The 20731-nt window shown below is 44.3% G+C and overlaps 1 protein-coding gene across 3 annotated transcripts in view; it reads right to left on the bottom strand.

The window, feature by feature from the left end:
* The window catches only part of fynb (FYN proto-oncogene, Src family tyrosine kinase b), a 69789-nt gene extending 49301 nt beyond the window's left edge, over positions 1-20488 (bottom strand). For all 3 annotated transcript variants that reach the window (XM_076755734.1, XM_076755733.1, XM_076755735.1), the window contains exons 1-2: positions 20321-20488; positions 5657-5725 (exon numbers count right to left, since the gene is read on the bottom strand). The gene's annotated coding sequence lies outside the window, so the exon portion shown is untranslated. The remainder of the gene's footprint in view (positions 1-5656; positions 5726-20320) is intronic.
* Between the last annotated feature and the right edge of the window lie 243 nt (positions 20489-20731).

A 20731-nucleotide genomic window follows, 5' to 3' on the forward strand; every position in this document is an offset into this window, starting at 1 on the left:
CCTGAAACAGTTCAGGGAGAGCTCTTCATGTGAGCTTACAGACAGGATGAGGCCCCGGCCTCCTCAGCTACTCCTCCTCTTCCACCCATCAGCGGCTGTAAATCAGCTGAGCAGCAGGCCTCTCTCAGCAGTCACAACACTGAGGTTAAAGCAGCACTAATTCCTGTGGGGCTGCTCATTAAGCTGCTGGCTTAGTCCCTGGGGACCCGGGGCCGGCATATGGCCTAGACCTAACAGCCATCCTCACCCCACCCTTATACCCCACCCCCATTATAATTAAAATCACATCACAGCTAAACCTCCAACATGTGGAGTTCTGATGGAAACTGTGGCCCATTATTGACAAGCCAGACTGCCCCGAGCAGAGGAAGTTAGTGAAACATCAAAAGTGCTTCTTCTTAGTGTTTAACAGCTCTGAACCACTTCACAACCTTCAGTCAGAAAAGCGGTAAATAAGACATAATGACAAAGTTGAGCTGGAACACTGAGAGCTTTGAGGAGTCCAAGTGCAGTCCATGAGGTGATTTAGATAACTGACGCTCCGTGTAGTGACCTCCAATGGGATTCACAGCGTTTCTACCCCAGAGGTGCTCTTCGTGGGATCGATGTCATCTCGCCTGGGCGGGTTAAGATCGGGCTAATTTGCAAACCAGAAATGTTTTTATGTGGGACATTTTCAGGCCTGCCGCAGCCGAGTGAAAGACCCAATTGTTAGCCTTTGTGTGGCCATGTCCATAAGCCCAGCTGAGTGTGAGCCATTCGAGGGCCTGGTGCACCCGCAGCCTCTGGCAGCTCTGCTGACAATATACCTGTCACAGCTCTCAGCGGGCTGGACAGCAAGTCTAAAGCTCATCAGTGAGGATCTACAGCTGCTGTTGTTCCGGCCATCTGATTCCCCACCCCTGCTTTCTCTAACAGGCCAATAAAAATCGGTGTTCATTCTCTTCTCCCCAACCATATGGTGACCTAGACGTTCAATCTGCATGCACATAGACAGAGCACTCAAATAGACTCTCATTTTTATCAAGATGCGTTTCTGCTATGTCAGACACGCACAGCAGAGACGAACAGGAAAGATAAGACGGTGTAGCAACATATGACTACATAACACTCGCTCACACCTTTGACCTCACAAGTACAGGAACTTGACTTGTTAGAAGCAGAGGAGAAATTTCTGAGACATAAATCTTTGAACAGAACCAAAGCAAGTCATTAGCATGCTGCAGCAGATGTGCTGAAGGTGGGCTCTTTAGCAAGTTGGCGAGTCAGTAAAACAGGATGAGGTTATGGGACTATACCATCTGCACAGTAGGCTCTCTCGCTCACACACATAACCACATACTCCAAACAGATTCACACACACACACACACACACACACACGCACACGCTTGCATCCTGTCAGCAGCAGAACAACAAGCTGCAGCCAGCAGCCAGCCAGGGCAGCCAGCTGTCGGCGCTCAACAGAGACAGTTCATAAACCTTAAACCATGTAACTTCCCCAGTCAAACAAACAAGACGAATCAGTGTAAACAGACAACACGCTGCATAAATAGTCCAGTTCTGCCTGAGCCAAACTTCTGCCTTCTGCACCCACCCAGCCAACGGTAGACTTATGGGGGGGGGGGGGGTTAACTGAGAAATCATTAAAAGCTGTGGTTGAACCTCTCCATCTTCTGGGCTTCCTACGCCCACCCTGACCTCTTTTATCTGATGTGAGATGGAGGACAGGGCGGAATATCAAAGGAGCTTTCTGTAGAGGTGTAGATTAAAAGTGGTCAATCATCCCATCTGCTCTTTTTCCCCTCTCCACCTCATCTAGATTCTGTAACGCTATGTTCAGTGTGTCAGTCAAACGACGCATTAAAGGGTGAGCAGGGTAAGAGCAGGGCTTCACTAAGAACTCAAAGTCAGACCTAGAATATCAAAAAACACATCATTCTCGCAGTTCCAGCTGGACCTGAAGAAGCAGCTATTGGCAAACAAGCCTGCATATTTGGGCCCATTTTGCTGTTTGGGTGTATATTTTTACCTTGGGATATTTCTAGCACATTGTTCTACAATCAGGCATGGTTATAATCTGTGAAAGGAGAAACAAACACGCCAGTTTCTCACTGGCCGTCCACATCGGTGGACCAGAAAAAATGTAGCCACCACAAAGTTTGAGCACAGAGCGTGACTTTTGTCAAAACTCGTGACTGACGTGTACTGTATAACTTTGTGTTCTCTGGAATTTATCCAATTGTATTTTGGAAAATAAAGGAAAAAGCTTCTGGAGCTGAAACAACAGACAGGCGGCAAATCAAAGAGGAAACCTGTATGACATACACATGAAGAACACAGCTGCTCAGCGCTGAAACCAGCACTTATTTTCATGATTGATGAAGCTGATTATATCACTGTTCTCTCTATAAAATATGTCACAATATATAAAATATGTCATAAAATATTCAGCGAGGTTTAGAAGAGCCCAAGGAGATGTCTTCAAAATTGTCCCCAACCCAAAGATAGTCAGTTTATATTCACAGTTAAGTCTAAAAAACCAGCAAATGTTCCCATTTGGAACCAGAATGGAACTTTTTGCAATTCAACATCTACATCATCAATAAATCATCTAAATGTTAGGGTTTAAACATGTGTCTACATCATGAATGATCATAATATCTACATTCACAAACACCCTGCCACACATCCGTCTATACAGCGCTGTCACTGCGAGCAGGGACACAATGATTTCTCACTGTGTGCTGCTGACTGAGGATCCGGCACACTTTGATGTTTCCCAGAGCTGACGTCTCTCAGCGGGGCTGAGCGCTGCTGCTGCTCCAGCTAATTCACAGATTCTCCAACACAGCACCTTGACGGCGTAGTGATGGTGAGGATGAGAGCGAGGTGCTCTGACATGAGTGGATCTGATGGTCAAGATGAAGTGCTCCTTCTATAAACCAGCATACTTAACAGCCATCAAATGGCCAAAGGAAGACCGGGGGGACGTCCTGTGCTCAGAACCTGCAGGTGACAGCTGGTGATGTGTGCTGAAGTGGAGGAGGCTTCTTTAAGACTCAGTAACAAGCACAGAAAGCCAGCATACAATGCAGTAGGTCCCGTGTGCTGTAGTGAGTACACTTCAGTTTGCCGCCCAGATGCTGAGCAGATCACTTAATTAAGTAGAGCAAGAGCACGCAGACAAAAAAATGCCACCAGATGTGTCAATATAATGGAGTGGAGCTTAACTAGGTTCATTAGCAGAACCACTTCTACCCACTGACTGCATCTCCTTTCCATCAGGCAAACTGGGAACCACAATGGAGCCACAGTCTAAGGGCACGCTGACATTTCAGTGAATAGCTGCACAGCCCACACTGGCACAGTCATTATGGTGGAGGTAACAAGCTGGGAGGAGGCAAGGGTGAATAGTCAGCTTTGGAGCTGCGAGGAGGCAAAAGGCGAACACAAGCATGTATTTGTCTCATGGCTGCAAATGATTCAAGCAATGGATATCAGTGTCTAGGATATGTGCGGATAATTACCGCTGTGCTGTTTAGCTCTTCTGTCTGCACAATGCAGAAACTCTCAGAGAGCCAGAGAGAAGTGGAAGCATGAAAACACGCTCGCGATCGGTGAGTCACTTTTCTGTTTCTCACCAGCCTACAATGCCACCCACCCAGCAAGAGCGCTGAAGCACACACGCACTCTCACACTTACACACACATACATACATCTGCTCCACGCTCCCACAGTGAGGTTGCTCTTGATGTGCTAGCTCTGCAGAGCTTCTTCTGACGCCCGCCGTGTACTGTGGCATGTCAACCATGTCACAGTCGCCCAACACGGAGAGCAGCTCTTCCGAAAAAAAAAAAAAAAAAAAAGCTGAGTCACACGCAAAACTGTGATTCCGCTCTGCATTGAGCCCACTCTGCCGGCTCCATCTCCAAACAGCGAGACACGCAGAAGCACTGTAGGAAACTGGAGCACACATAATAAAGGAGCTATTAGTGCAGCGATGACTGAGCCTGCATAATGAATACGCTTGCCATGAATGTCGGATACTCAGCTGACTCTGGCTTCCTGGAAGAATCCCTTGTTCAGCTTCTTTCCACTAACCCATTGATGAATTCTACCAAATATCCCTCCTCTCCATTTCTAGCTGTTTGTCAGTTGTTCCGCTGGGTTTTGAGAAAGTGTCTCCTTTGTCAGCAGGGTTCGGGTCGCTGGAAGCTCCACTGATGGAGCGGAAGCTACAGACTGAAAGGTCTCTGATAAAGCAGGACATGGACATCTCTTTGGCTTCAAAATAGGTCACAGAACAAAAGTGAAGCTGAGAAATGGCTGACAGAACAAAACAGAAGGTTCTTGACTCGGGCTGTAGATCACAGAAATTGTTGGGAAACTAAAAATACGATGAGGCCTGGCTGCCTGCTGTTTGGCAGAAACACATTTAGTGTGTCTTTTCTATTTTCCAATGTACAGATGGCGGACAGAGGAGGGGACAAAACAACACTGTGTGTCTTCACCCTGATGACAGTGAAGGCCACAGCAAATGATACATATCACCGTATATCATAACCATATCAAACCATTCTGTGAGCCTGCTTAAAAGCATTTGCAGAACTGCTGTAAGTCATGTTTGAGATGTTTGTGTCTTGCAGTGTTAGAGGCTGGTCAAGATTAGGGGTGTAACGGCATGACCCTGAATCAAAGGCTTTCAAGAATTTCATTTCCTGCCTATCTGTCAGCTTCCTTCACATATTCATTGATGTGACCTATTACACCTCTCTTGATGCCACATAGTGCTCATGTTAGAAAATTACTAAATGTTTACAAACTCTTCTTGGACTCGGGTACATTGCGGACCTGTGAACAGTCCAGCACACACTGCTGCTAGCTGTCAATAACTAATCTGACATCAGTGCCATCGTGTTCCACTCTAACCTAGCAGCGACCCGGCATGCCAAGGCTCAGATTAGGAAATAACTGAAACATCTCTCATCTGCTGCAATTTTAGCCCGGAAATGTGTTGCATGGGATAAGAAATAAAACACACAGATCAGCTGGCGTACATGAGAGATCACATAGTGGAATAGCTGCAGCGTGCACTGGCTAACCTCTCATTAACCCCCACGGCGATGTATAGGCCGACCTCACCGCTGCACTGCGGATTAAAGATGGCAGCAGCAGAAATAGACAGTTGGGTCAGGTCATATACTGTATAAACATATAAAGGGATACAACACTTTAGCTTTTAGCTATTGCATCAGATGCCCTGTGGGTCAATCTGAAACAACCACAGCGCACTGCTCCAGTGATAGCAGGTACACAAAGAGGCATTTGCAACAGCTTCCTTTTATGAGGGAATTGTACACATGCTGCCGAGTGCAGAACACACAGTCCACGCTAATGCACCGCAGGTATGTGTATGCACTTGGGACAGCAGGCTGGCCTCTGGCAAACAATCTCAGCTACTGGTGGCCAGCTGGTTCTGATCCTCCAGAATGAGCATGTTTTGCAGTCCATCCATCTGCTGTCAGTATCTGCATGAGGCCATTCTCATATGTCGCACGTGCAACTAAACACGCATGACTTCATCCGTAAGTGTGTTTGCGTGAGGTTACAAATGTGAGAGGGTGTATGAGTCCAGCGTGGTGTGAAGAGTCGTACCTCTGGTTTTCAGCGTATCAGGATTTTTATTTCCTCCACATTGCTTTGTGCGCTGCCACAACAGAGGCCCTGCAGGGACACAGAAATGCTCAATTATTCATTTTCTCATTCAATAAAACATGAATATCAAGTGCATGTGCCAGCCGCCGTCATTCACACTTATTTGTGAAAATGGGTCTTGCAAATTTTTCCCAGAATGCTCTGGCACAGTGCCAAGGGACCGTCAGCCTTAACTTGTATTTGTACAGCTTTTCTGACCTATTATCATGGTGATGAAACAGTGTGATAAAATATAGAGGAAGAGGCTGATAAACACAGCTGGAACAAATAACCCCAATCCACTTCAAATAAATAAATAAACCTCACCTGAGTGACACAGAAACATGTCACCATTGTGACTGTAATATTTCAACTAGTAAACAACAGGTTGCTGCAAGCAACACTTCCATCAAAAGCCTGTGTGATGGCCCCGTTTCACGGCCTCTCCAGCAGGCAGGTGCATTTACGAAATGCATTCATTCACTTCTCCAGGTGTGAATGAGGGGATGCTTTTAAATGTAGGGAATCACAAGCAGGCTTGAAAAAAACAACTACTCAATGCCAGCTGGTTAGGAAATAAACTTTCCATTTCACGTACAGAATCACTGTTCTGAAAGTGAGGCTGAGTGCTTCACAGACGAGCAGAAAAACACTGCAGCGCTTCCACGCTGGCAAAGCCAAGCCACTGAGTGGCTGTGAAATCGAAATGGGACCGCGTCAACAGTTTCAGCTGATTTACTCATTTATAAGCCCTAAAAACTGACTAATAGGCCTTAGAAGTTTATTAGACTTGTCAAAAATATAAATGAATGGGTCAATAAATGATGTTAGTCCAATGAATAAAAGAAAGTGCAAAAAGAAATGCGTGTCTTTAAACATAAGCTTCAATCTGTTCAGAATATGAATGAATGAATTCTTCTCTTTTATTTATCTTTTCTAATTTTTGGTTATGGCACACATTTAAGCATTTATTCATATACACAACACTTCCTTATCGCCAAACCACATTTTTAATTTCCCTCATTCTTATATGATAATGAGATGATGTGTGTCCGTGCACACACCACCACCATGGACCAATCCCTGCCATGGACATGCATGGCCTTCCAACAGTTTGATTTATTGACATATTGCCTTATATTATCGACTCATCTGATGAACTTTTGCTGCCTTCTGTCAGTTTTCAGGCTCATTATTATGATAGTAACTCCTTCATTAGAATACACGCTTCGTCACTGTGGAGGGAGGAAGGATAAAAAGAGCTGAACTCAACCATAAAGAACATTTCTGACACGCTACACAGAAACTTTTATTTACAGGATAACTCTCCACCAGGCGTGGACAAACTTTACAGCGGCTGCCAGCTCTTTGACTGGCAGCTGAACTGCACAATGAAGTCATTGTGTGGCAGGACGGTCAGGGTTAACTGCATGGCGCGCCTCCTAACTGCCCTTTATTTACAAAAGACACACTGTCACCGCTGCCAGATATGTTAGAACCCATTAGCTGCTGATTTGACTTTAAAGCTCAGTCCCGCTAATCTAATTTAATCTGTCTCCGTGGCTTTGTTGATTGCTGGGGCGTAACAGTAATGACACTGCAAGTGCACGCAGGCTCGGGTGCTGTGATGCAACAGTTTGTTCAGCAACAGCAGACGCCCACATGGAAAGCTGCTGCTGCTGCTGCTGCTGTTGCTGCTGCTGGTGGTTTGTGTATGGGGGGGTCCATTACATGACAATTTCCTGTTATTGGTTGAATAGGTCTCGACAGAGTGAGCGGTTCATTGACCAACGTGCGTTGATGTTTTCTGTGCAAGATCAATATACGTGAAGCAGGGCATGGTGGGAAGCAGTTTGTGTGCAGCTTGCTATTTGCCAGCGCAGACGATTATGCTCGAGTTGAATGGTCATTAGACTGTCACTGCAGATACCATCAACCAGTGTCACGGTGCAGCAGCCACCTGCTTGACTCCACACGCACACACACATACACACAAAAACACTACTATTTTTAAAAGCACTACTTTCTAATTTAAAATCTCCCAGCCTAACAGCTGACTGGTGGAGATGTGGATGGAGATAGTGGGGTGGGGGACTGCTTTGGCCTCTCTGTCTCTCAGCAGATAACGCAGGACAAAAAGAGACAAAGTAGAAGACGATGCAGGGAGGAAATGAGAAAGAGAAAAACAGCCGAGATAATGAGGACAACAGGATGAGAGGAGACTTGCTCTGACACTCTTCCTTTCCAGTTAAGTCTGTGGTATTTATGAATGACATCATACACCTGCACTCATCTTGAGAAATTAATTCAGCAGGACAGAAAGCACCTTTAAAAACAAATGCTACTATAGCGCAGAGGTGGGGAGCTCTGGCCTCCGAGCCATATACAGCCTGCGAGGCAATTCATAAATACAGAAAAACCCACCACCCCCAACTTCTGGGGGCCCCACTGAGCAAAAACTGAAATGGCCCTTGACAGGAAAAAAAGTTCCCCACCCCTGCTGTAGCAGGATGTGAGGAAAGTACCAGTAGTATTCAAATGTTGAGCCAGAAAGAAAACTTCTTTTTCAGTCGCAGGTTACAGTGTGTCTATTTTGGGGATCTGTGCGCAAGAACTGTGAGGATGTCCCAGAATACTCGAGCCGACCTCAGAGTGTGAGTGAAACATGTGATTAAAGTCTTCTTTACCAGCAGAAAATTGCCATTTGGCTGCTCCACATGTCTGTGTCCACTCTGTGGCCTCCTTCCTCCTCTCCACTCTCTCTCTCTCCGCCGCCTGACGCAGTCATGGCGACGGGCTCCCAGCAAGCTTTGCTGTGAGCTTGTGGAGCCCCTGGCCCCGGAGGGAGAGCTGACTCTCTCTTTTCATCAGCAGCCCCCTCCAATAAAACATAATGGCACTGAGGCTGCGGGGGAAAGTCATTGAGCCACACAAAGCTGTCACATGACCGGCCGAGGCACAACGGGCTCAGTCATTCTGCTGCTGCTGCTCGGCTACTGGGATAGACGAGTGGGCAACTGAACCGGCCAGACACGGCACGATCCATGGAGAAGACACGGCTCTCAATGTGTTGAGCTGCTACTGAAGGACAGTGGCACTGCATGTACTGAACTGTACAGCCAGAGTTCAGGCACAAAAATCAGCCTTTGTGCAGATTTTTTTATTTCATTTTCTCCTATTTGCATGCAGCAGAGTCACAGCCAATTCCAGACACTGTATGTGTCTCAGAGCTCTTGTCGTTGTAACCCGCCCCCCTCCCCCCATTGCAATTTGTAGACTAAATAATAAACCTTTTGTATGAACAATCATTATTAAGTAAAAATAATTGTTACTTCCAACACAAGAGATTTCAAAGTATTTCAGAGTGCTCCTTTAAAGCTCAAAACTCACATGGAGTAATAACAATCATGGCCAGAAAGTGATTTCTCCACTTAATTTGAACTGTCCTTGCTTCCTTCAAGTTACTTCGTGACGGCGCAGGAGGCCAGGAAACAAGCAGGAAGCTTCGCTGAACATGTCTGCAGAAGTCGCTATCTGAGCAGCAGGGGCACGCTCCCTCCCTGGCTTCCTACCTGTGAACACAGACACTCATAGTCTTTGGGGGCTCGGGCCAAGCGAGAGGTGCCATTGCTGGGAAATGAGCTCAAGTCTCTAGTGGTGGGCGACTGTTCTCCCTCTGCGTCGCTCAGACGCTTCACGTCTTGCGCAGTTTAACATAAAACTCGCCGTCAGCCACCCACTTCTGGTTCATTTCAGGGCTAGTCTCTAAAGGGTAAGTAGGGCACTTTGCCATTTCAATAATAGCTGCATTTGCAAAGCTTACAGCTGCAGGCTACAGCCTTTACATGGATTTAGAGCAACCTTGCAGACTGTGGGGTTGTTGAGTAATGATAATATATTCAGCTGCCTGTGTTTTTCTGAAACATCATCATGAAGTTCATGGTAAAGATATGACATGCAAGAGCACTAATTAAATCCAAAAATGCTTCATCCCCATTCCCATGAGCCCTGACGGATGTGATTTGATTGACAGGTCAGGACTGCCAGTGGGCTGCGAGCCCTCACTGAGAAGCTGACTGACAGACACTGCTGAGGAGTGGATTAAAACGGACAATTATCCTCACAGCACATTAGGCCCCCTGTACTCCATCTGCACTGGCTTTCTGCATCTATGCTACACGAGAGAGGGACTTACCAGGTGAAAGCTAAATTCAGGGCGTTTTTTCAGATCAACAGAGAATGCTTCAGAAACACTCCAGAGCTTCTGTGTGTTCGTAGGAGGACAGAATTAACAACTGATCTCACACAAAGTTGGGGAAACTCCTGAATGACTGGCAGGAAGAGGCTGATGCAGAGAAAATCTTCCACCACTGTGTCATTTTACATTGTAGTGCTTATATATATCCTCACACGGTCCCTTTTCAACAACACAACATGTTCCACAAATCAAAGTATGTTTTCTTTTAAGACTCTTTGCTTCTTTATGATAATCCTACGTTGTCATTCTCAATGAAACAAACTGAGAACCTCACTTTTTGGTTGAACTTCTAGCAAGTACACGTGACTTCATTTAAATGGTCATATGCTGACAACCACTTGGGAAGCACTGCCTTTAAGGGGACGGATACCACAGTATTAAGAGTATGGTAAAAAATCTCTGATGGTTTACAAATTGATATCATCATGCTGCACAAGTCATATCAGCCAACACTAATTGGCAGGTCTAAAGAAACTGTTTTACTACACGTTTACATGTTAAGGACATAATGCTGTGATTAGATGACACAATTTAAAGAAGGTTTTGTCACAGCCAACGAATTACCAGCATCGTGGCTGATCGTGAACGACAATCTGGCGTCTATACCCATGTAGTTTGACATTCTAAGCGACCTTTCATACAGGGTCTGGGACGCCACACAACGCCCCGACGAAAAGTCGAGCATGTCAGAATTTCACTGCTTCTCTTGATCTCGTAGAAGCTGTAAATGTATCATTCCCCCGTTCCTCCACACTGGAGTGTCATGGGTAACTTGCATGCACTTGGTATAAGCGCATCACTGCAGTTGCTGATAAAGGCACAATAGTTTTGATGGAAAGAAAAGCCTTTGTGTTTTTGTTGGTGGTGGCCAATGATACAAAGGCGGCTGGCCTTTGAGTTAGACAGGCAGGGAAAACCCTGAGGGTCCTCAGTGGTAATTAGGTAATTCTGCTTTAGATTCATTAGATTGAACTTTCACTTGCAGTGGAGGCCACTCGAAGCAAATCCACACAGGTTTGCCACTTTAAAATGAAAACCTATCTCATTACAAGTGATTTGCATTCTTCATTTCTAATACATGACATTTTTCACAGGGGAATCTGTGAAATGATAAAGATGAGAAGATCAAGGCCCAGGAGGTCTGGCGTGCCAGCGTGACGCCACCGGCGGGTCGAGCATTCATTTCCGCTGTCAGCATCTCGTAGCTGCATCAGCACTGCAGAGAAATGATGCTGCACAGTCAAACAGTGAGCGGAGTACCACAGAGGGCAGACAGGCAGCAGAGTTCAGGAGACTGCACACTGCAGTGGAAAGCGGTCATAACAGAACCTCTCGGCAGGGAGTCTGACACAGTTAATATGCGAGATGAGATGAACGCTCAGTCGCTCGGAGTTCTACATATAAACAGCCACTCTTCCACTGTGCTCTGTGGAAATCTGTGCGCGTCAACCAAAATCAGAAACCGCATAAGTCCACATTGAAATTCATGGAGACCATAAAACATAATAACTTCTTTGCAATGCAGATTTTCTAACAGCATCATCCACACGCAGCACAGGGAGGCTTTGTTGGGACATAATATTGCCTTTGTAATTCACACGTGGCATTAGACACAGCTGGAAAATTCACCGCTAATTAATTATGTATGTAAAATCTCCATTCCATTAACATACAGTTCATACAGAAAGCACTTCTGTTTTCGCCTCAAAATACAAACACTTGCAATCAGTCTTCCTGCCACCACGGTACACATATCATTAATAAATAATAAAGCAATGAAGTGTACTGTCCATCCAATTGAGGCCCATATGATTGCTACTCGTGCCTCGTGTATCCATGACCTGATCCCAGCCATTAAATGCAACTTTACAAAGCCTTTTGTTTCTATTCGGAGTGGTCTGACTTTCACTGTGAAACAGAATTAGCTCGTGTTGGTTCGATGCATTCTGGAAGGTATTCTGTGATGGAACAAGGTCTCAAAAGTCACTGAATGCTTGGTCAGTTCTATAATCTTTACATATTCTTTTTAATTTTAGACTATTTTAAAGGCGAATTTCTCATCCAGCCACCTGTGTTTGGATAATATTTGAGAACTTTTATTCTCTTAGAAATAAACTTTGTAGTAAAACATGATTAAATTCCTCAAAGAAATGTTGGTATCAGTGCCAAACCTCAAACAATGGATGGGATCTACTATCAACACATTTCAGATGGCACATGGTGTTAACCAGAATGCCTCCTGACAATAAAGCTACTCTCTTCATCAACGTAGGGAAAGAAAAGAAAAGAAACACCAGTTGTGTCTCTCAAGCGAGAGACACAAAACGCTGTCATGTGTTCTGCTTAATTCTTCAAAGGAAAAAAAAAAAAAAAAAAAAAGCCACTGAAGGAGACTTTGCTTTTCATACACACTTTTCATCAGTAACACATCTGAAAAGCTGCAGGCTGTGGCTGCAGTGCATGCTGGTCTATTGAAGCTACATCTGCCTGTATGAATGCTACTGTTGAACATCAGTGTATAGTAAGGAGCTCACACCAAACGTTTATGTCCCCCACTGATGCTTTTCTGTTGTCAGACTCCATGAATATACAGCAAAACACCAAAGCTTGTGTCTGCTGTGGGTTTCGTCAGAAGGCTGCTCTTTTTTCTTACACACCTGTGTTGTCAGACATGTTTTATCCCATTTACTAAACACAGTGTACACTCTGTATTACCATCAGCCATTTTCCAAAGCTTGATGTTGTGTTTTCTCAATCGTCCAGGCACTGTCTTCAGTTCATTCCCATACAGTACGACAATCCACCTGTAGACACTAGATCTCACTCCTCACTAATGTCGACTGTCTCAAAGAATGATCTTCATCACAGTGGATGAAGAGCGCCAATGATTAGCAAAATAATCAATACGTCCATCAGCAATTTCACGTGACCACTTGTTTAAGCAATTCATCATCAACAAATGGGATCAATCAAACAAAGAATGTGAAGACATTTTTCAGCAGCTGAATGACTCATTAGATTCATATAAATAATGCCTAGCTGATGACATGATGTCTGATAATTACAAGATGGGAAACAGTGTTTTAAAATCTCATCAGCTTGCTCTGTGAAGTTTGTAGCAGGGCATACATTGTGTGTGAAACCATGAAAAACATGGTCTGATTTCATTCCAGCTGGACAAACACCACATTCACACGTGACACAAAGTCGTAGATAGCATAATGCGTGGAGTCAGTCCGCTCTCCCAGCTGCTCGTCTAACGACCACACGATGCCTTGAATCTCTGGCTAGCTGCTCAGACACCCGCATCTGGAAGAAACCTGTTATAAGAACCCACCACTGCCATTCCACCGCTTCAGCAGCGGTCCAAACTTTCGGTTTGGGTGGTGGCTGGCAGAATTAAAGGATTTCTGCTCGATTTACTCAGCGGTAAGGTTTTAAATATAGACCAAGGCGCTCCACTGCACTATTGAACTTCTGAATGAAGGCTAAATGGACTTGAGAGCTAAATGGAATTGGAGAGATTAAGAAAAAAATGAGGAAGATTAAAATGGAAAATGTTGAGCAGGATATGAGAGAAAGCCACGCTCGCCGGTGCTCTCATGCCTCGCCTGCGCTCCAGATGTAAATGAGCAACTGTGATTCTTTTCAGAGGAAATGAAGCCACACTTGAGGACCAGTGACTGACTTTGCACATTTTTGAGCCAACACACACACACAAGCAAACACAAAGATGAGCCACGGCAGGTGGAAGTGGAAGGCTGTGCGCGATGCTATCAGTGTGATAGGATCTGTGTTACTCCGGCTCCTTGAAGCAAGACAAACAACTCCTGCTAATTGAATTCCTTTGAAGAAACACCCTAAGACGGACATCTCCATGGGCCCCACTTTGACAAGCTTTCATGCAAGTGTATCACTTTCACACATCATTTGCTCCCTTGATATCGCTGTAACAATGACCCAACGGCGTATGCCTGCCTCACCAATGTTTCTATTTTGTAATGAATGGGATAGACGGTGGAAAAAGCGACTTGGGTTTTTAATTAGCAGAGTGGAAAGAAAACTAGCAGTTGTGATATGGTGATGCTGGAGGGACTGTGGGCGTTTCAGAGGCGATCATATGATCTGTAGTTCTGCTCTCACATGTCAGCCTACGTCCCCACAGGCTCTGTCATAGCACTGCATTCATCCGTAGTTCAACATTTACTCATCTGTAACAATAAGTTCATTTCAGCCTGCAAGTGCGTCACAACTCAGCCACCAAGCACAGGGAGAGGGAGAAGAGAGACACATTTCACCCCTCTCCTCTGGAAGCGTGACACAAAGGACAACATTGTTGTGGACCTCTGAGGTTCTGGCGTGACGCTGAGCCCGAGCCATCTGACCCGCCACAGGCTCCATGTGATGACATCCACTCCTGAGCTGGACTCTCCTGCAGAGGATGGAGCTTTTTTTTTTTTTCTTCAGCTTAATGAGCTGGGGTGGGGGCTACATTTAATCATTCATGTGAAAACGCTCAAATCTGCTGGGTTTGATTTAATAAGCAGCAGACTCGCTTTAACTGAGAGACTGAGCTTTCCATTCAGAGACTGACAATCACTTTGACTGAAACTGGAACTCTGTGTGTATTTTGTAAAATGGGTAAGAAAATGTAGGTTTAAGAAAGCTGTGTTTACTGAGCATATTATGGTCTAACCATGAAGAGACACAGATCATTTACCTCTGTGTATACAGTTCTGACATTCTTTGCAGTGCACTCCTGCATTACTTTTGAGCACAATACTACGACTGTACCAAATGTCATTATTTACATGCGAAGCTTCTACAATGAGGTTTTCAAATGAAGCTTTGAACGTCTGTTGTTGTATCTTATGGTGTCATCACCCGAAAAAGAAAAAAATCCTCAAACAAAATCCTCAATTTGAATAAAATGATTCATGGGATCTAGTCTTTTTTATTAAAGCAACTTCAATGAACATAGCTTGGCAGTTTTGTCAACATAAACACATGTCGGCGGCAGGCTAATAAAAAATGATGAAATAATAATCATGTCCTCAGGCTTACTGATGCTAGACTGGCCTGTTAATACAGGTGCATGTCTGTCTTTGGCAAGCGGAGAGAGCAAACAGTGTTTTGACCGCAGTGAAAATGTTGTTTTGGAGAGGCTAAATGCCAGCACATATGGACTGAAGCAGACGTTCTCATGCCACGTCTTTGTCATGCTCCTCCACATCACATGTGTTCCAGCCTGAAAGCCTTTTCAAAACGTGGTTAAGGTTGTGAAACAGTTCCAGTTGTGAAATGCTTGGAGTTTGGGTAAGTTTAGGCACCAAAGCTACTTAGATTTAAGAAAAGATCAGTTTAGGGAATTACTGCAGATGGTTACACTGGAGTTGAAGCCTGGTGTGTCTCATACAGATGTTAAAGGGTACCTTGTGTCTGTATTAGAGCTTATGGCTCTGGTCTGTATGAGATGCAGAGGGATGTGACAAAATGTTGGAATCTTACAAAGCAGGAATGAGGCTGAGCTGTTTAAATAGAATGAATAGACAAGCAAAAACAAAGACAAGGTGGGCAGCACTGGAGTATTTATTTAGAATTCAAATGTTAATGTTATGAACAAAGCTTCAAACTCTTAACTATAACAGTTTAACTTGAACATAAATGTTGTATGATTGTCGTCTAGCTGCTCCTTCTGTGTGTACAGTCTACTGCATATCTATTTTCATAATTCTAGCCTTTACATAGTAATGTTCATTTGCATTTATTTGCCAGTATCCAACTGGCCATACTCAAATGTTTGTTGCTTGTTTTGTTGCTTGTTGTTGCTTGTTTTGTCCAACCAACAGGGTAAAACCCATAGATCAGCACTTCAGTTTCATAGATAACCAGGAAATATCCTCATTCTGACTAAAAAAATTTAATTGTTTCAATGTTCGTTGATTAGTTGATCAAAAGAAAATCAACTGACAACCACTGATGTTTGCTCAAGAAGAAAAGAATTGTGACTGAAAGCTCAGAAAAGCTACGAAATGGACCTTTGAACTTTGACTTTTTTGTTTTAAATCCTGTTCCCAAAGGTTAATCATGAAGTCATGAACAACAAATGAAAATTCACTAATCATTCAAGTCATTTATCAAGCAAACATGCTGAGTATTTGCTGGATCCTGCTTCTTAAACATGTGGATTTGCTGCATGTCTCTATTTTCTCTCACTGCAAACTGAACATTTGGGGGTTTGTTCTGCTGTCTGGACAAAAGAATGAATTTGAAGTCATATTTTTATTCTATTGTTTCACATTTTCTACTTATCTATACATTCAAAAAATATCAATAGATTAACTGATAACGAAGTGAATCATTAATTGCAGCATTATCCCTGAGTTTAAATGCGATCAACCTCAAAGCCTCCAGTGCCTCTTTGAAGTCAACTCACCAAACAAAGTGAAATGCTCCCTGAATGCTTGTTTACTGCTGGGTTAGTGTGTAATTCTTAAGTAACAGAGATTAGAGGTTACATAAAGTTGCAAAATGATGAGGATTAGAGCTTTACCATGGGTGCTGCCAGCTCTCTGCACTGGTTACTAGACAGGGACCACGTCCAAAACTGTGCAAAATGGCTCCTGCCACAGAGCAGCACAGTGACAGTGACCGCAGTGACATTAGAAATGATGCAGCCGCCGTGAGCGCACCTGCACTTCTCAATAGCTATATGTCCCCTTCTCAGATGGGCACACAGATAAATCCCAATACAGTGGCACAGTACATCATACGTGTGCAGTACAGTACACCCCAAGAGCATGAATCAAAGCTCCACACAAGGGATGAATGGAGGTCACCCGACTGAGTCTGAGCAAATTCCAAGAGCAGGTGTTCTCCAGTCAAGACGTGGTCTAAAGTGGGTCGAAGGCAAGGCCAGCTTGAAACAAGAAATCAAAGCAAAACGCCTGGACGAAGACTGCACAATCTGCTATATCTGCTATGTTATGATCACGTCTGGATGCACAGTGACAGACACGTGCCGCATTATTTTCATTCTAGTAAGTAGAGAGAAAGTGAAGAACATTTGTAAAATGCTCAAATACACTCCCTCCCACACCAAACACAAATAACTTGTTTGACTACACCGTCCCACCAAATTTCATCAGAATCTGTTCACAACTTTAAAGATATCTGCTAAATCAGTGGTTTCCCAGCTTGGGTTTGGGATCCCAATCCCTTAAGAGTCACAAGACGAGAAAAAAGGCTGAAACAGTGTGAAAAATACTCTAACATCATAGCTATAATAAACAGCTAAATATTTTTAACTCGTCAGGCCTACAGAAATGCTTCAAAATAAAACCATGTGGGAGGGGAAAATCAATATAACGTTAACGCTGAGGCCATAATCTGTAATAAGTGGTCGCAAGTAGACATCATCTAATTTTGAGAGTTCACATGCCAAAAAGGGTGTGAACCACTGTGCTAAGAAACAAACAGACAAACATGCAACTGAAAGCATGACCTCCCTCTCCTCCTCCTCCACCACCAGAGACAAACAGCATGAAGCAGACATTAGTGAACAGGACATGTCCAACAGAGTATGTCTTAATAAGCACGTCAACATGTGTCGATGAATTCTGGACTTCACTCTTCAACACAGGACTCAAACAGTTTAGTATAATGACTCATCATTCCATAGTGCTTCCACAGCGATTGGGAAAAGTTGAGTCGGGTACAAGGGGAGCTGGGCTGGGGTCCCAGGGGCCCCGAAAGCTCCAACCATACTGCTGTATGTGTCAACTGATTTGCATTTATTTCATTGAAAATGTGTTTTAGAATATGCACCAGTATATTTCAATATCATCTGACCACCGTTCAGTCACAAAGGGGGTCCTGCTGTTCACACTCCTGAGGCCCTGTCTGGAAGAGGGCCCCTGTGTCAAACTCCAGTTACAAGGTTTCTATTATTCCAGTTAGTGCTTACCTGTTGTATGTTCCTACACCAGCTCGTGTTTAATCAAACCACAACACGGCAAACTTGAGGCCAGGTACTACTGCACATTGCATGGAGGGTGGGAAGACTGGTGCACTAATGGGGGACCCCCCTGCTAATTTTGGACCCAGTGCCCCCTCACAGATTATTGTGGCAATAACTAACTCCTGTAATGTAAACAAAAATCACAAATCCATGGCACGTCTTTTCTTAAATCCAGGCTACAGTTTCTCAAGTTACGTCTCGGGACTAGTTCTCAAAATGACAAGAGCGACTTGTGCATGCTTACACATCTACTGCTGCGTTTGACTTCCTGTCTTCTACTGTCCTCACTTCCTCACCTCTGTGTGATAACCTGCCTGATCAGGTCTCCGCTGTCAGCACAAAGTATCCGTCTGTCAGTCAGTGACTGGGCAAACTGTGATTAGGAACACGGTGCTTTGGCAGCGTTTCACCACAGTATAAGAGCATAAGAAGGTGTTTAAATCTGTGGGCCTAACAGAAAGGGACTTTCATTAGTGACACCGTGCATGCCTCAGTCTATTGTATAGCGCCAAGCATGAAAAGGAGCAACCCGTAACTCATAATTCATCCTGACAAGAGCAGTGTTTTTCTGCAAAAAGCCATGACTCAGATGGATACATCTACAACACAGAACTTCACTGCAAGAACTACAGATTTAACACAAACAAACATTGATTTAATTGCTGTAATTTGAAGAATTTGGTGGGATTAATGCTGACTTCCAACAGACATCACATAATTAGGATTCCTCCAATCCACATCGTCACACCTTGAGAATGTGATCCACTTTCACTTTTTGTCTGTATGTACAGCTTCAACAAAAAAAAAGATATTTCATAAAGCACACTGGTTCCTGTGCTTGGTTTCCAAGGCTACTACCTCTCTACAGAGATATTCCCAGCAGCCTGGGGACAGGTCCTTCCTCAAATCCTTCCAGTAAACTGGCCTTCCATATACTGCACCTGCAGCACCTGAACTCAGCAGGCCATAACATCACATGGTCGAAAAACAAACAGCTCTGCCTTCTTGGTGCAGAAATCTAACACTTAGGGAACTGTTTGCCAGCTGCTGCCATTGCTCAAAACCCGAGGAAGCCGGCTTTCTGAAAATAGGGATAATAGTACTTCTGCAGCAAAAAAAAGCAGGGGAAATTACAAGTCCACATCACATTGTATCACTTCCAGTTTGTGCTGCTTTCCCTTGAGAGCCACCAAAAATACATTCATCACAAGTGGCACGTCTTGCTGTCAGCCAGATTTTGAAAATAGAGGCCGCTTCATTAAGAAACATGTCTTAAGGGGAGAAAAGATAAAGTAAGAGAGAAACTACTGGGCGCCTAATGGCAGCGGCAGATCATACAATCAATTACACTAACTCATTTTGCAAAGACAGTGTGTGGAACAAATGGCAGCAGTTCAGATCTGGCCGGGTCTAACGGGCAGACTGAATGGATGGAGGGATGCCCATCATTGTTTAAAAAGGTGACAGAGGTGACATGGGTAATTAACCTCGACAGCAAAAAGGAAAGGAGGGAGAAACTTCCCTTAACTGAGCAGCAGGAAGGCCGGCATCACAGGAAGGTATTCACATCCTAATACATCAGACTTGTTGAAAAGAATACAAAGTGGGGACACACGTGTTTAACATCATGCTATCCCCCAAAAGTCACAACGAAACACCAGGACAGCATGGGTAGATGTATTAAAGCGATGCTAACACACTTCACCCGCAGCTCACACCTTCACCTCCACCTTCTGTAGAGAAATGCAAAGTGGTCCTCAAAGTTAACCCAGCTCTATGGTCTCTCTACTGCATGCAGAGGAGCCTAAATGCATCCCAGATCACAGAGCCACTGTCAATCATGGGGGGGTCGTGTCCTTCATCTGACTCCGCCAGGCATCAATAGGAGATGCTGGGATGATGATGAGAGAAAGTGGGGAGGTGGGGGCATGGTAAACAACCGAGCAGAGGATCAAAAACCAATGCGTCAAGATGCTTTGAGGGCTAAAAGCCTCTCGTGTGCTAATAACAGCGTATTGCCTGTACTGTGCCATTGACCGTGGATAACCTACTTGTCTAATGAGCTTCGGGTGCTGTTTCTTCATTCAACTTACTCAGGCGACATGTATGCTGGTGTTTATATTCCAATTAATACACAGAGTATCGCATTTAGAAAAGCCGACGCCTCACCCAGACAGTCTTTCTATATAGAGGAGGTGAAGAAAGGTGTAGCTAGCTAACAGGCTAAGCACCTTTACGTTCAAGAAATGTCAATAATAGTAATACCTGAAAAATCAAAGTAATTCATTCGGCTTTAGAGATACAAGGGAGCTGAATGATGAGTAAAATTGAAAACAATGTGTCTTACCCGTTCCAACGCGTCTAATAATCCGCAGCACTGTATTCCATTGTCGTTATACAGAAATAATTGGACAGTAATGAAGACTGCGCTGATGTGGTGGCCCTGATGTCGCCGTGCTGCTCGTCGTAGCCGCTGCGTGTGATGGCGTTAGCTCTGCAGGGCCACAATGAAACTACTGATGCCTTCACGAGCCGACGGAAATCTGCAAATCAGATACATGGATTCAAACACCACGAAGCAACAAAGCAAAGTACGCCAACAAGAGGAGATGTGTAGAAAGCAGCGCTGGCGATATATGGGCTTTTGGTTATCCTCGATTCGAGATGTGATATTTTGAGAAAGTCATGCAAGTTATTTATCAGAATTGTTGGGTGATTTTGTTGAAATTGCATCCAGTTTTATCATTATTATATTTAT

The sequence above is a fragment of the Chaetodon auriga genome, chromosome 18 (assembly GCF_051107435.1).
Source record: "Chaetodon auriga isolate fChaAug3 chromosome 18, fChaAug3.hap1, whole genome shotgun sequence".
Lineage (NCBI taxonomy): Eukaryota > Metazoa > Chordata > Actinopteri > Chaetodontiformes > Chaetodontidae > Chaetodon > Chaetodon auriga.